This window comes from Panulirus ornatus, chromosome 1 (genome assembly GCF_036320965.1).
Source record: "Panulirus ornatus isolate Po-2019 chromosome 1, ASM3632096v1, whole genome shotgun sequence".
Classification (NCBI taxonomy): domain Eukaryota; kingdom Metazoa; phylum Arthropoda; class Malacostraca; order Decapoda; family Palinuridae; genus Panulirus; species Panulirus ornatus.
Window position 1 is genome coordinate 10804205 of NC_092224.1, and position 17280 is coordinate 10821484.

Below are 17280 nucleotides of genomic sequence, written 5' to 3' on the forward strand. Positions count from 1 at the left end.
GAGGTGCCTTTATTTGTTTGTTTGTGTGTGTGTGTGTGTGTGTGTGTGTGTGTGTGTGTGCGTGTGTGTTACCTTTGTAATCACCAATTTAAAGAGTACGTGGAGGAACTTTTCCACTCGCAGGTCCCCATTTCTTGAATATTCAGTGCTATCATCCGACTTTTCAAAACTTCTGGACGTCTTTCGCAATGACTATAATCTTCGGTTAACTTATTTCGTCCACTACAATTGTACAATAGTAGCACTTCTTAACACCCTTCTTATTATGTTTCTATTTGATTTTATGTTATGGCCTCTGGTGGTTCTACCTCTGCATCTTTCGAAGAACAGTGCACCATCTATATCATCATATCGATTTGAAACAAAAGTTGTGATCAGGTCACCCCTCACTCTTCTCTCTTCCCGGTGGGTAAATCTAAGGCCTCTTAACATTTCCCTGTAACTCACCTCTCTAATATTCTGTTACCATCTTTGCAGCTCTTCTCTGAACCATCTCCATTGCTTTTTTTGTCTTCTTAGGTGCAGTAACCAAACTTGAGAGACATTATAGTCCTGGCCTGATGGAGGATGAAACAACTTGCTGACTATTTCCTTGCCCATAAACTTGAATGCTATCCTAATATCTGCCAGCAGACAGTTGGTTCCCTCTACTATTCTCCTAACGTGGGACCCGGGTCACTCCTTAGACTTTCTCATACACAGATTTCTGCACTTTATTTCCTGCTAAACAACGTTCATATCAAGGACTCACGCTCAAGCTCTTTTGGGTAAATACAACACACAACAGAAGACATCGAGTATCTGGTAAACTCGACAGCGACTCCATCATTATCATCTGCCTGAAATACTGTAACATTCACAGGACACAGTCTTCAAGTGCCCTCGTTCCTGTAAGACTATGAATGGCTACAGGAACACTTTAGATTATAACAAAACCGTCCGTCCGTCATAAATACATAAAGTAGACAGCTGAGCCATAACTTTACTTATCTCGTAACAACTGGAACCATTGCAACGATCCACACCTACACAACACACACATTAACACCACCTTTAATTGGTTATCAACACGGCCAGCCTGCACATCAAGCAACCATCCACCTCACACAACCAGTGATCACTACTTGCCGTAACTATAAACCACCCGTTAAATACTACTATCACCATACGTTACAAATTACCATTGTAAATTACTTTTTTTACACCATTCCCAGCAACCAAGAACCATAACTTAAAATTATCACCAGAAACATTAATGACGACTTTTACCATCATCAGCCTAAAGTACTGTTCAAAACCACCCAGGAACACCACCACCCCACCTCATCAAAACCTAAACTATTACCATCAAAACCACCAAGAATCACAAACCACCACAACCAACCACTAGCCATTTTCAATAACCATGTACCATCACTACCCTCCTCAAGACAACCCTAAACCATCAACCGAGACTCACCATCACCAGCAACCATCATCAAGAACGACCATGAACACCACAACCATAAAGACCCCAATTCATAAGCATCCCAAACTACCAGAAACAACCGAGAATCCCAATCACCCTCCACTCGTACCATTACCAACCACTATCCATCATCAGTCGAGACACCACAAATAACGACGGGTCACTACCACTCGCAAACACACACACTATTTACGAATATTCTACCCCACCACTAACAACCACGTCCTACAATTATCCTCAGTCACAACTCATTAACAACTCTCGTATCCCTACACTACCAAACCAGTGATCATCCTACTGCCAAAACCTAACCATAGTACACTACCATGAACAACGCCAATGCTCTCCACCACCGCCCTACAACAACAAACACTCTCTCTCTCCACCAGAAACCACAACAGTTACAACCACCACATAACACAGCCATGAATAGTCACCCACTACAACCACCTTACATTACCACAAACAACCATTAACCATAACATCAACGTCCAGTACCTAACACCACCAAGAACCGATCATCTGCCACTCACATTCACCACCAAACATCACCATCAACCAGTAACTACCACATCCAACATCACCATCAACCAGTAACCACCACATCACCAACAACTGGTAGCCACCACCATCACCAGCGTCACCCTTCAACACTACCGACAGAACTCCCACCATCCAAACTTACCCACAACTATCCACCACCACAGCTTGACAAACTCCAGCACAAGTATTTCCCCAAAGAGAGTCTTCAAGGACACAAAGGCACCATTCTAGCGCCGCACCAACGCACCTGATCGTTGTATAAGGCTGCAACACACGAGGCTTCTGCCACCTTAGCGACAATCAAACTCCATTCACGTGAGCAGCAATAACCATAAGGTAAAATCCCAATTCACATCTCAGAGGCCGGAGCTGTTATGTAGCCTGATGGCAACCAGGGTTTGAGAACGCTGGCCGAGAGGTCAGACTTCTAAAGAGAAACGATTAAGAAGACAAAATGATAATATTCGCCTCTCTATATAATACTCGCCACTCTTCCCTACCGTGATGAACCCTCGTTCGAGGCTCGAACATTTCTATTACCATAAACTTCGTTTCCATTTCCATGGCCTGGATCAAGTTCATAGAGCCATGCACCTCTCATGGGAATTAATTTTGCACGCTGCGTACCTGACCCCAAGCTGCAGGCTGGTGAAATACAAGAACATCAAGTTTTCCGCGAGAGATTTACAATATTCTTACAAATTTCATTTCAGTCTGATAAATCTGTGCTCAGGAGTCTGGTTAAGATCTTCGCCTTCATATAATCATAGAAGGTTATTATATTAAAAGTACATCAATTCTAAGTTCAAAATTGCCTTTTATATGGACAAATGCTCGAGACATTAGCAGCTTAAACTTCACTTTCAATTTGATGGAGAATTACCTTATGGAATGATGATCAAAATTTATATCTCCTTCATCCTAGAAGAATAATACTTCGGAAAATGCAAGTCAAGATCGGCAGCCAAAGCTTGCAGGAAACTTAAGGAAAGCTGGTTCAGGTCTACAGCACCTTCAGCCTACTTAGACGATGCCTTTAGGAACCAATGGAACTTGGGAGTCATCGACTCTAATGAAACTAATTCTGTATATATATATATATATATATATATATATATATATATATATATATATATATATATATATATATATATATATATATATATATCTATATATATATATATATATATATATATATATATATATATATATATATATATACATATATATTGGTCGGGCGACTGACTTGGCTGGTGAGGTTGAGGAGGGTGTGCTGATTCAGCTGCTACGCTCGAGTAAGGCAGTTGACTCTGCTGCTGCGCTCGAGTAGGACGGCTGATTCAGCTGCTGTGTTCGAGGACAGACACAAATATACTTCAAGGGGTAAGGTGTTTTTGGAACTTCATCCCTGTAGAGGGAAGGAACTACTGCCACAGAAACATGCTCCAGGAGAAGACTAAGATTTCCCATGCGGGGGAATGATACCCGTGGTACCTTGCCCCTTAAGGGCATACAGGCACGACCCTTGAGCACGACGGTACGGCCTTGGTGGGTATGATGGCCTGTCATGTGTCCTCCTCCCACTTTAGGGTCAGGTCAAAGGCCGCAGGACCATGATACTGAAGGGTCATACCTTCGTGTTCTAAGAGCTAATTAAGTGTACATTTTAAGTATACTTAAAACTTTTCTGTGGCTGCCGGGGCCGCCATCAGCCTGGTAAGTGTTTAATGTAGTCAAAGTTACGTCAAGGATGAGGTGTGCCGTCCCTGGGAAGTTGTGGTGAGGGAACACTACTTAAACCATATCAAAGCAAGCTATGTATGGGTACAAAATGTATATCAATCATATCACATTCTCCGTGAATGTACGTATAACAATCATATTTGTTTGCCGTTTCTCGCGTTGTGGAGGTAGCGCCAGGATCTGACGAAGTAAAGGCCTCATTCGCTCACATCTATTCTCAAGCTGTCACGTGTAATGCTCCGATATCACAGGTCCCTATCGACAACCAGGCCCCACAGACCTTTCCATGGTTTGCCCCGACTGCTTCATATGCCCTTGTTCAGTCCAATGACAGCACGTCGCCCCCTGTATACCATAACGATTCAATCCAATAACCTGTGAAAGCCTTTCATGATAAAAATCACGTGAAAGGATTGACAGGACTTAGAATAGAAGTGATAAGTAGACACTGTCACAGGTAGGCTAACAGTTAAAGATTGGTGGAAAGTATGCAACACGGAGTTTGAATTTTGCAACTACATACTTTCAGTACATAGATATCCAGTAATATAAGAAATAAAGCACATTACAGGTAGTGCGGACTATACAATAAGGGTTAGTTAGCAGCTCAACAAATTCTCTGATAGTAGGTTTAAGGAGAGCTTTGGTAAGTGATTATCTCCGAGTAGAAATGACAATGAAAAAACAAGGGAAGAATAGAGTTGAATAGAAGTTTAAAACTTCTACAAGGAGTTAGATAAGATGAAGAAAGACACCGAACAAATGGTCCAGAGTGATGTCATCTGAAATGTAGTTTAAAACAGAGGCTGCCACAGATGTGTGTGTGTGTGTGGCACTCTGACAAGCAAACGGAAGATTTAGGAAGCTATGCGAGAGACTACGAATTTCATTATAGCTAGATTTCTCAGGGGACAATTATGAATGTCAGACAAAGCGAAAACTGTAGTCTTGAACAGAAAGGTGAGATCAATGTAGTTCATGTGAACGAAAGGAAAGCAAACAACGACTTCAAAATACTGAATGAAAATAGAAGGAAACAAAAGTTACATTAAAAGGAAGTACTGCGCATAGGTGCAGAGATGATGAAATCTTTGTTAAAAGGGTGGAAGTATCACAGGATAAGTCTTGGTCAGAGCCTGTGGCCAAGATGAAGACAGACTGTAATGTAGAGTCACTGTCAAGGCGTAATTTGGAATGATGGTAAAGAACTCGAGGTCATGAGGCTGTGGAATAAGAATGTTCACATTAAATCGTCCAGTTTTTTCTTTCACACACACATTCCTGAGCTCAGAAACTAACTTCTGGAATCTCCTCTCAAGTTCGTTCAGAGTGTCATCTGGAAACAGCAACTGACTCATCTCTCATCCACTATCCTCCTCCTCCCTTCCCTCAGGATACCATGGACCTTCTCCTCTTCAAGACTCTTGAATTTCCCTCCCTCACCATCCGTCTCCGTCCACGACCAGTATGTACCTTGCCTTCCTGTCTCACGAGCCCCATCTATTCCGATGAGGCTCCTGCAGCACTCAGGGAGCTCGCCATGTCCGCTGATCAGGACTACAAGTTGTAAAGACGTGTTGTGTGCTCGTCTACGTCCAGAAAGTGTACGGAAAATTAAGTAGCAAATTCTTAGCATCCTCTTTATGGTAGTTGCCTTGTGGACATAAGGAATCTTGGGATATGTTCAAACGGTATTTGTAATTTTGTAGTGATGGGTGATGTCCAAAGCGTTAGCGGTAGGGTATGACTCGTGTTTGTCTAAGGAGTGTGCTGCCTACGTTTGTAACCCCCCCCCCCTCATCGACCATCCCCTAGAGCAGGGCTGCTCAACTGAATGACCGAGGCGACCTCAGGTGAGGACCTCAACTTCTACAGATTCTGTACAGCAACTCGCTCATGATAAAATATATCTATCAAAAAATCATTTACAGTAGGTCTGGATCGGTAGCACTTCATGAAATTATCTTTTGTATTAACTTTGATATTTTTCCAGATGTTTAAGGGCCGACATCGTCTGACATAAATCGTGAGCACTGTTATTCATTTTCTACAGCAATATTTTCAGTAAAGCATTTCATTCGGAGCATTGCCACCTAGGAATCTTGAGTTACCGGACTTCTTAAATAATAACCGAGTAGCCCTGCCGTAATTGAAGATGAACAGCTGGGTTGACTGCAGACCAACTGCCGCGACCAGGATTTGAACCTGCGAGGTCTCGACCCAGGGTGGCCGGTGAATGCGTTACGGTCAGCAACGCTAACCGTTACACGACGGATGTCCATACATACACACACACACACACACCCACACACGCGTGTGTGTGTGTGTGTGTGTGTGTGTGTGTGTGTGTGTTTTCCTCCAACTCTCCATTCTTTCAATTTCTTAACAATCAAACAGGTTGAAAACTTTCTGAAGAGAAACGCGTGTACCATTAGCCCATTACCTAAGGTCTTATGAAGGTTCAACAAGGCGTCGGGCGTGTGTGTGTCAGCCAGCACTTCGCCAAGCAAGCGACACAAGCTAGCTGGCCAGCCAGTTTGGTGGCGCTTGTGATTGTGGCGTGGGCGAAGAGTTCTGGGTGTAACCTCGCACACTCCCTTACCATAGTGTCGTAAAACTCACGAGTGGCACAACAGTAGTAGGAGCTACACGCTGCAGGAGGGGCGAGACAAGCCGCCGGTGTAGAGCTGGGGCGTCACACTACCGAAGGACAAGGAGTAAGTCTCTCTCTCTCTCTCTCTCTCTCTCTCTCTCTCTCTCTCTCTCTCTCTCTCTCTCTCTCTCTCTCTCTCCTGATGAAGGGATGTATGAAGTATGTGTTGGGGCAGTGCTAGCAGCCCTTGATATACGAAGACGGAGTGACCTCTGTGGCAGGCTAGCAGGGTGAGGGGTCAGGAGTAGGTCCTGGAGGGAGGGGAGTTGGCGGTATGGTGCAGGTGGTGAGGGAGTGTGGGGAGGGGAGGGTGGCCACAATTGTTAAAGCAGATAGACTACTCTTGCTGGGTCTTCCAGTCCCGCCCCCACACACACTTTGTCCCTGACACCGCGGGAGGACGCAGTCGCTTCCGGGTTAGCCCTTGGTCGGGAAACTTATGCTTTCGATATAGTCAGCGTTCCTGCCGCCGGCTCTCATCGTGGGGGGATTTATGGCTGCTTTCTGGCCTCGTTTCCCTCGTGTAATCTTTACCTTTCCTCACCACATCCTGCTCAGACTCGTACCATCTCCTCCCTTCCTGTGACCAGCGCTCCCCCGCCACCCACACCATTCCCTGCTCCACCATCTAATCTCTCACTCTAATCCACTCTTCCTTGCCTTACCGAATCCTTCCGATGTTCTCTCCGATCCTCCTCTCCACTCACCCTTCTATCTTCCTCCTTCCCATATCTCTCTTTCCTCTCCCCCATCCTTCCTCCCTTCTCTACCTCTGCCTCTCCAACCACCACACTCTGACCCTCTCTTTCCTCATCTCTCACAACCCTTTTCGTCTCCCTTCGCATACAACAAAGAGGAAACACTCTACTTTATTCCACTGCTGCCTTTCCTCCTCTGCCCTGGGGAGGAGACTAACTAGATCCTGAACACAGGGTTTCCTCCCGGGTCTTGTTACCTTGTGACACCCACAGTTGCAGCATGGAAATGATGGCTGCCATATCACACTTAAAAAAACATGTTACGAGCCCAATATTTCTTACCCCTCTGTAATTATGCCACAATGAACATCACATGTTTTTCTACACTCTCTTTTTTTTCAAGATGCTTCTACGAGCATTCAGGACGACATTGTAGTATACAAAGAGAATAACCCATTGAGCACATTAAGCGAGTACAGTATTTCGACAATGGGGTGTCGTATTAACTGGTCCGAACTGTAGCATTTGTGTAACAGCGTTCTTATGTTAGACTTTCCATTACATTAGTCAGAACTTATGAAAATCAATACTTTCACGGACGAAATATGTATAAATATGAATCCTCATTATGCTAACAAAAAAGAAAAAAAAACATTCCTCTCTCTCTCTCTCTCTCTCTCTCTCTCTCTCTCTCTCTCTCTCTCTCTCTCTCTCTCTCTCTCTCTCAGTCACAGAGGGCTAACCAGCGGCAGCAGCAGCGGTAGGGAGGGGGGAGGCAGCTGTAGAATCACACAGGGGGCGGGGGACCTGGTTCTCTGTTATTGCCCCCCTGCCGCCGCCAGCCTTAATGACCACACTCATGATTATGCTCCATCGATCTTGTAGCTCAAGTACCCGTAAAGGTTATCACGATGGGCGTGTGTGTGTGTGTGTGTGTGTGTGTGTGTGCTGGTGTTACGTTACGGGTGTGATGTTGTTCGGCAGTAATAACGCATGTGTTTCTGTAGCGTCTTTGGTGTGGCCGAGTTAAGGTAGAAGTCGACACTGTTATTTCCATTCTACATCTGACGTGTGCTACATATCCTACGAGGCAAAACAAAGTGCTGAACGCAAGGCTAATACTACGTCATGTGCCACATAGTACCGTGAGGTACATCATGAATCAGTTGTGGGACCGAAAACGTATCATTTGAGACACCTAGGGGGAGTCGAGCCCTGAGTCAGAATATATCTCATGCAGCACCAAACACATGACACGTGGAAGGTCGACTATGGAGGATGTGTCACGCACAAGTTCGAACATACGTAACGTGCGAGTTCGGAAATGTATCATACGTGAAGCGAAACACGTCTCGTCCATGAAGCCGAGCGAGCACGTGTCATTGTCTCATAAGCCGAAAACGTTTCGTCCATGTAAACGTTTCTCGACGTCTGCGCAGCTGGACGAACACCACACGTGCCCTTTGTCACTTGACGGAGCAAACGAGTTTTAGTTACGCGTGGAACACGTGACCAAGTCAATAACGAAACAAAACATAAACATGAGGAAATAAAACAGAATAATACAGAAAGACAGATACATCAGAGCCTGGGCAGTTTCCCCTCACACCACATTCCGAATACAACAGAGTACTACCACCACTGACACAATATATACGACCGACACAGCTATTGCAACACACTGCGAATATAATCAAAATCACACAATTCCAATTTTTGCATCGGCCGCGAATGCTGCATTGCACTGATGCGTAAATCCACGTCTGTGGTCACCGTCGTATTGAAAACGGGGAAAATTGAAACCCCTGTAATAAAAAGTGTGAATTAAAAGTTATATTTTCATTAACAATGAACAAGTTAATTAATATCCATCAGACACCCAAAGGGATGGGAAAAATACAGTCGTCCCTGTATCATGCATGATTTTGGGAACGTAATCACTCATAACTAATATTATAATAGACTAAGGTAGTACCATATGGACAACAGGAAGGTTCTCCAATTATTAAACGAGACTGAGAAACTTCGCCAGCTCGAAGGGTTATGGTTCTTCGTGTTCTGTCATTTCTGACATGACTTAAGTCCTCTACACTGAGGGTTACTTGGTGAAGCACTTCCATATAAAGCCAGCCAAAATCGACAATGGAGATAAAGTTCCATCTTTAGTAAATCTTACACAGAAAGACACACAGCAGACAGTGCAAAGGTTTCCATACAATCATGGCATTATGTACAGAGTCTTAATAACTGGAGATGATGGATTTCTACTTAATGATTATAACTCATTACGTAAGCAATTTGGACGGACACACACACACACACACACACACACACCATCAAGTCATAATACAAACGCCAACCAAACCTTACTGAGACAGCACGAAAGATGGAGTGGATATTTAGCTTAGACGATCTTCAGACAGGATTAATTTTCCTAGTAGATACAGACTAGACAGAATGAAAGTCAAATATGGTAAATATGGGAATATACGGAATTGCACAAGACAGGACTGAAAAAAAAAAATGTGTTCTGCAATGAAATGTTCGAGGAGATGGTAATGGAGAGCGAGTGAATATTTGAGCGTCCTAAAGCTTATCTTTCCCTGCTGCTGCTGCCCATTACCTTATCGTGGATAACAGAGATGGTTATCGACTGAAGCAGAGAGAGGGAGAAGATGAGCACATACCGTTTACTGCATATTCTGTCTGTTCAACACTACTGTTATTCTCTGCCGCCACACAGAACGCACAGCTGTCAGCCTTGGGTTCATCTTGGGCAATTCTTATCCATTTATAAAATCTTCTTTTAAAGGTTTTCTTATTTATTCTTTATCATTTCACTCGTCATGGCATTAAATATCCTTTTCATTATCTTGGCTCGGATGTCATATATCATCGTTTCACATCTTTTTTCATTTTCTTGATACATTTCACTCATCACTTAACATCTGCTTATTTTCTTGGGAAGGAGAGAGAGCTTTTTGTGATAACCGAGACGGCACAGGCAACTGAAGACCCTAATCAAGGCCATCCCATTAATGTTATATATAATGTTACATATCCTAAGCCACGCATGCGCCCAGTTTATCGACCAATCTCTATGGAAGGATGAACAGCTGGGTTGACTAGGGACCAACTGCCGCAACCAGGATTCGAACCTATGCGTTCGACCCTGGCCGGCCCATGAATGCATCACGGTCAGGAGCACCATGGAGGCCCGTACTTTGTACATGATGTTGCCACAAAGCAGGACTACGGCAGTGCTCACCGCTACTGCTCACCGCAGGAAAATATATAGTGAGGAAGACTAAGCAGTGTGTGATACATGCTGCCAAGTGATGATTTGAGGAAAGACTGTGTATGTTTATGGAATGACAGCCAGCCTCCCTTATGTCGGGATAAGGCAGAAAGTAAGGACACTACCTAGGCCAAGGAGTGAAACGGGACAGCCACTAAAGTCCTAGCGCACTCTGCAGCCGCCACTAACTCACCCGATACCCAGGCGGGTAAGTACGTACCTGTAATGTACCTCCCTCGTCCGCAGTCGCCTACCACCCGCTGAGAGAGAGAGAGAGAGAGAGAGAGAGAGAGAGAGAGAGAGTACTTACAAGACTTTACCCAAAGCCATGTCTAGCGCGTAGCAGTAACCGCAGAAAAAGAGAGAGTTGCAAAGAGCGAGTCGTGTGAGTTACGAGCTGTCAAGCGTTATGTGTGAGGCGGAGAGACTGCATATGTTAGTGGCCTGACAGCCAGCAACCTACGTGTGGTCCAGGCAGAAAGAAAGAACAGCTATTTGAGCCACAGGAGTGACACCTGACTGCCACTCACTGCGAAGCCCTCACTAACTCTCCCAATACCAAGGCGGGTAACACCAGTAATACACCTCCCTGGTCAGTAGCTGCTTGCCACCACCTGTCTACGAGAGAGAGAGAGAGAGAGAGAGAGAGAGAGAGAGAGAGAGAGAGAGAGAGAGAGAGAGAGAGAGAGAGAGAGACGCACAGATAAACAGACCACGCAGGCCCAAAGGTCCAAGCGAGATGGTCTGGCCATAACACTACTGGAAAAGATGTAGTCCTCTTAGAGGCAAAAGAAAATAAGAGCAAAGCGAAGGAAGGAGAGAGAGAGAGAGAGAGAGAGAGAGAGAGAGAGAGAGAGAGAGAGAGAGAGAGAGAGAGAGTCGCATCATCAGGTAACAGCAGCGTGACAAGAGTACAGTTACAGGTTTTCCAGTGGCCTGCTGTGCTAGTGACAGCTCCGACCTTTGCCTGACAGGATGACAGTTAGCAGCTGACAAGGGACGACCCCACAAATATCACCTCACTCCTCCCGTCTGTCAGGTTGGGGTGCAGCCCAGGTCATCCAGCAAACACACACACACACACACACACACACACACACCCTGGCGTCACGGTCACACCATAAAGGTTTCTGACACCGAGGTGTGGAGGCCAAAGCCTTAGCTTCTCCGAAGACCGTGGCCAATGATGGGGTCGGTGTGGCTCCTCCGGTCTTCAGCCAGGATTCTGTGCACTTATAGCAGTCTGTGTCACCAACTGGTTTGGCCAATATGGAAAATTGAAAAAAAAAAACGAGAGGAGAGGATTTCCAGCCCCCCGCTAAAAGGAGAGGGAGCGGGGGGCTGGAAATCCTCTCCTCTCGTTTTTTTTTTTTTTTAATTTTCCAAAAGAAGGAACAAAGAAGGGGGCCAGGTGAGGATATTCCCTTAAAGGCCCAGTCCTCTGTTCTTAACGCTACCTCGCTAACGCGGGAAATGGTGAATAGTTTGAAAGAAAAAGAATATATATATATATATACATATATATATATATATATATATATATATATATATATATATATATATATATATATATATATATATATATATATCCCTGGGGATGGGGGAGCAAGAATACTTCCCACGTATTCCCTGCGTGTCGTAGAAGGCGACTAAAAGGGGAGGGAGCGGGGGGCTGGAAATCCTCCCCTCTCGTTTTTTTTTTTTAATTTTCCAAAAGACGGAGCGGAGAATTGGGCCAGGTGAGGGTAGTCCCTCAGGGGCCCAGTCCTCTGTTCTTGGCGCTACCTCGCTAATGCGGGAAATGGCGAATAGTTTGAAAAAAGAAAGAAAAAAAAAAAAAAAAATATATATATATATATATATATATATATATATATATATATATATATATATATAAATATATATATGATGGTCACACTAATCCGTGATGAAAGTTATGAAGGTGAGTGAAATCGCACTTCAGTAGGAGTTTCAAACATTTTTATTGGACACGTAATTTTTCTATACATGTGGCACGACATGTTTCGTGGAGACAATCCACCTTGTCATGTGCCAGTACTTAAAGTTATTCAAATCCCAACATTACAACGGAGTACCGCCGTCTAGCGCCAATCAGTACACACCAACCACTCACTGTCCGGTATGTCTGGTAGTAACCGTTGTAGGGGGTTCACGTGGCGGGGGTTGACCTGGGTAGCTAAGCGTGTCTTTGAGCAACTTTTTTTTTATGTTTTCCTGTTTTGCCAATTCCCTCATAATGATCTGATTAAGGATGGACTTTAAAGTTGCCTGGGGACAAAATAAAATTCTTAGTATTAGCAATTAAGACAAATTCAATGACACTGCGCGTGGCATAATCATCAAAAGGGTATGACATAGTAGGACTTTCAAGATCTATGGGGTGATCATATTCATGACAATGTTTAGCGATCGCATTTTTGTGGTCATCCCAGCGTACTGCGTGACGGTGCCAATAACACCTCTCCGTTACAGCTTTTTTCCCGGTCTGGCCTATCTGTGTGTATATATATATGTGTGTGTGTGTGTGTGTGTGTGTGTGTATCTTTACATGCCTGGCACTTCACGGCGTAAACACTCCCAATCGTTGCATGATTTGGCCTACTATCATTAAGGTCTTACTGACGGTGTTATTGTACTAGAAAGCAACATTAAAAGCACCGTTTTTTAGAACACGCCTTACATAAGCCATGTTGGGAGAATAGGATAACACTTAACTTTAAACTTATCCTTATTTTTCACATTTTCTTTTTACAAGAAGGATAAAACGTCTTCTCAGCTTTCCAGCAAGCTTTGTTCACAAACCAAGTAGGATAATATGTCTAAATATACGTCTTATGTGACTAAATTCGTTTACCAGGCCTATGGGGTCACATATCCATAGTGCTCTCAAAAACATAGACGTAACAAAAGACATGTTTATAGAAGAATTATGTACTGAGAAAAATATTGAATATAGCTCTCAAAAGTCGGTAGGTTTCCTGTAGATTTTGAAGAACAAATGATCAGCTTGTCTACTTATCAACACATCAAGAGAGGGCAGTTTGCTTTCTTTTTCCAAGGCTTGAATTTGATAATGGGGTGGATGTTATTAATTCATTAAAGAAAACATCACAATCTTGGAAGGATGGCCACAAGGATCACACATCATCCGCGTACCTATCTATACCAGACTTTCGGAAGATTACTGGATGAAGTTTGAATATCTCAAAATATTCCATAATAAGTTACTAAGAATATGACTAAAAGGCAAGACCAGATTTCTGTATAAAAATGACCTTCATCATCTAAGAAAACATTATGAGAAACACAAAGCTCTACTAAGCCAATGACAGTTTTTTATGGGCAGGGACAAGACAAGACTGAGATCAGACAATTTCCTCCTTAAATATGTGATGGTTTCATTAATGGCTACTTTAGCGAAAAGGGAATTTACATTAAAGCTGATGAGTTTATGATCAAGCAAATTAATGTTTCTTTTTTACAAAATATGAGCTGTTAATAACAGGCGATGGAAAGATTTTCCTTTGAACACTGTTAAGGTGTTTTGCTAACTATTTAGATAACCTATAACTAGGGAAATTAACATATGATATAATTGGCTTGAGGAGACATCCATCTTTGAGTTGATCCCTCTCTTCCTTATATATATATATATATATATATATATATATATATATATATATATGGTCTCTCAAAAATTCACAAAGAGTCACGTCAGTCTTCAACATGCAAGTGGTGAACGCGACGCGCTAGCCTAGCCATAATAACAAAATCTTGTGTGAACTAGTAGGGAGGTACACAGGATATTAGTTAGGTAAGTGCTAAGGTAGGTAGGTAGGAAGGTCCTCTTCATATACATTTACCTATGTCAATCTAAATCTTCCTAAAAATCAATCTCCATCTATTCCCTCCCACCCGAGAAATGGCTTTTGTGCCTGCGAGTTCCTCATAGACTGGACACAGGAGGACGTCCCAACTCCCCTCTCGCTTCCGAAGAACCAGGTGAAGCCGATCTAGTTAACAGTATCAGTTAAGGACCAAGGAATTACCTGTAGGCCGGAGTACTCTTCTGAAAATGCTGGTTGAGTGTTTGCAGTGCCTTTAGTTAAGGTGCGAGCCTCCGTGGTGTCGTGGTCAATGTTACTGACCAGGAGTCAGCACCAGGGGTCGGGCTCGTATGGGTTCGAATCCTGAGTATGGCAGTTAGCCTACATCTAACACGGGTGTTTATCTTCTCCTCGGGGCTGGTTAATATATGGGTACCTAGCACAGTAGTAAAGACATGGTACATATATATACGAGGTTAAGGGTCGGGGAAACACGAGCGTAATTTTCTCTCTCCGTAACACAAACAGTAACCACTAAATGGACCTTAGAAATCTTAAAGACTTTTAATATGGCTCCATGATTTGAAACTTAGTCGAAATTTCCTCCATCATTTGATAACACAAGTCTCACAAAGTTCGACTTCCAAGAAGTAGGCATACTTGTTCAATCCCTGTGCATCAGAGTGTACATACCAGATCTACGTAACTTAACGTTCATGATGATTTCCAACAAATACTTATGGGCTTGAGTCAGTAGTGAGTGTTTTGGTCGGGGATGACACACACACACACATACACACACACACACACACACACACACACACACGAGTCTCCCTTATCCAGCAGATAATGTGACGACCCTCCAATTTAACGAGTCTGGGCACGAATATCTGAGAGGCCAGCATGCTCACAGCCAGCCCAACTGTTCATCCTGCCCTTGAAGGCTAGTCGGAAATGGGTTCCTAGGGAATAATGCCCTCCAACAGCCACAGGTTACATGAAGAGCCTCACCAGATTTTCAAAGGTATAGTCATCATGCACTATTTCTATTAATGAATTCACATTTACCCATCAGTTTCATTTTCTAAAGTGTGAGCAAAAATGTCGTTTTTCAGCTAAAAAGAACTGAAGTGTAAAGAAGGCCGTTTGTTCGTTTTTTTACGCTCCCTAGCGTCATGAAAAAGAGAACAATGGCCTCATTTCCACCCTTCCATTTTTTAAGCTGTCATTTGAATTCAATGCACCAGTGAAACGAGAGCTTATCACCCACAGCAATGCCCTAAAGACTATTCCATGGTTTACCTTGACCACCTCATATACTGACAGCGAGCCGTCCTCCCCCCTTCATATACCACACTGATCCAATGTACTTTATCCCATGCATGTTTATCATCATCTTGAATGCTCAGGCCCCGATACCCTACCCTAGCCTTCTTCATTCACTCTAACCTTCCATCACCCCCTCCTCTTCCCTTTCCTCACTTCCTCGTTCCATTAAGACACGCAACTCCTCTTAGGCAGCTTTTCTGTACTAAACCTCTCTCTATGTCTGACTCACTTCCCATTCCACCACACCCTGGTCGGTTCTCTCTCAGCCAGGATGCACGTGCCACCACACCTCTCTCTCTTTGACAATGTCGCACAATACACGACCAACCTCCCGCCCGCCTCAAACCCGATATCATCCGCAGGCATTTCATTACCAACGCCTCCCATTCACTCTCCTCCCTTCTGTGCTCAAAGCCGAAGGCTCTCATCCATATAACACTGTGGGGACTACTATACTTGCAAACTATATATACACAGACACACACACACACACACATATATATATATATATATATATATATATATATATATATATATATATATATATATATATATAATCCTTGTTTTCCACTCAATGCTGAAATATTATCATCTTTACATTAAAAACACTGGCGATCACGTGATCAACATGAGCAGTTTACTTTGCGTAATTGGCAATTAGTTTTACATAAGCTAACTGACACTATTATCCTCCTTTTCGAATCCAGGTAATGATACGTAATGATCACGTCTCTAATAACGGTCAGCAGGTGAGGGCATATATATATATATATATATATATATATATATATATATATATATATATATATATATATATATATATATATATATATATATATATATATATATTTTTTTTTTTTTTTTTTTTTTTTTTTATACCTCGTCGCTGTCTCCGCGTTTGCGAGGTAGCGCAAGGAAACAGACGAAAGAAATGGCCCAAGCCCCCCCCATACACATGTACATACACACGTCCACACACGCAAATATACATACCTACACAGCTTTCCATGGTTTACCCCGGACGCTTCACATGCCTTGATTCAATCCACTGACAGCACGTCAACCCCTGTATACCACATCGCTCCAATTCACTCTATTCCTTGCCCTCCTTTCACCCTCCTGCATGTTCAGGCCCCGATCACACAAAATCCTTTTCACTCCATCTTTCCACCTCCAATTTGGTCTCCCTCTTCTCCTCGTTCCCTCCACCTCCGACACATATATCCTCTTGGTCAATCTTTCCTCACTCATTCTCTCCATGTGCCCAAACCACTTCAAAACACCCTCTTCTGCTCTCTCAACCACGCTCTTTTTATTTCCACACATCTCTCTTACCCTTACGTTACTTACTCGATCAAACCACCTCACACCACACATTGTCCTCAAACATCTCATTTCCAGCACATCCATCCTCCTGCGCACAACTCTATCCATAGCCCACGCCTCGCAACCATACAACATTGTTGGAACCACTATTCCTTCAAACATACCCATTTTTGCTTTCCGGGATAATGTTCTCGACTTCCACACAATTTTCAAGGCTCCCAAAATTTTCGCCCCCTCCCCCACCCTATGATCCACTTCCGCTTCCATGGTTCCATCCGCTGACAGATCCACTCCCAGATATCTAAAACACTTCACTTCCTCCATTTTTTCTCCATTCAAACTCACCTCCCAATTGACTTGACCCTCAACCCTAC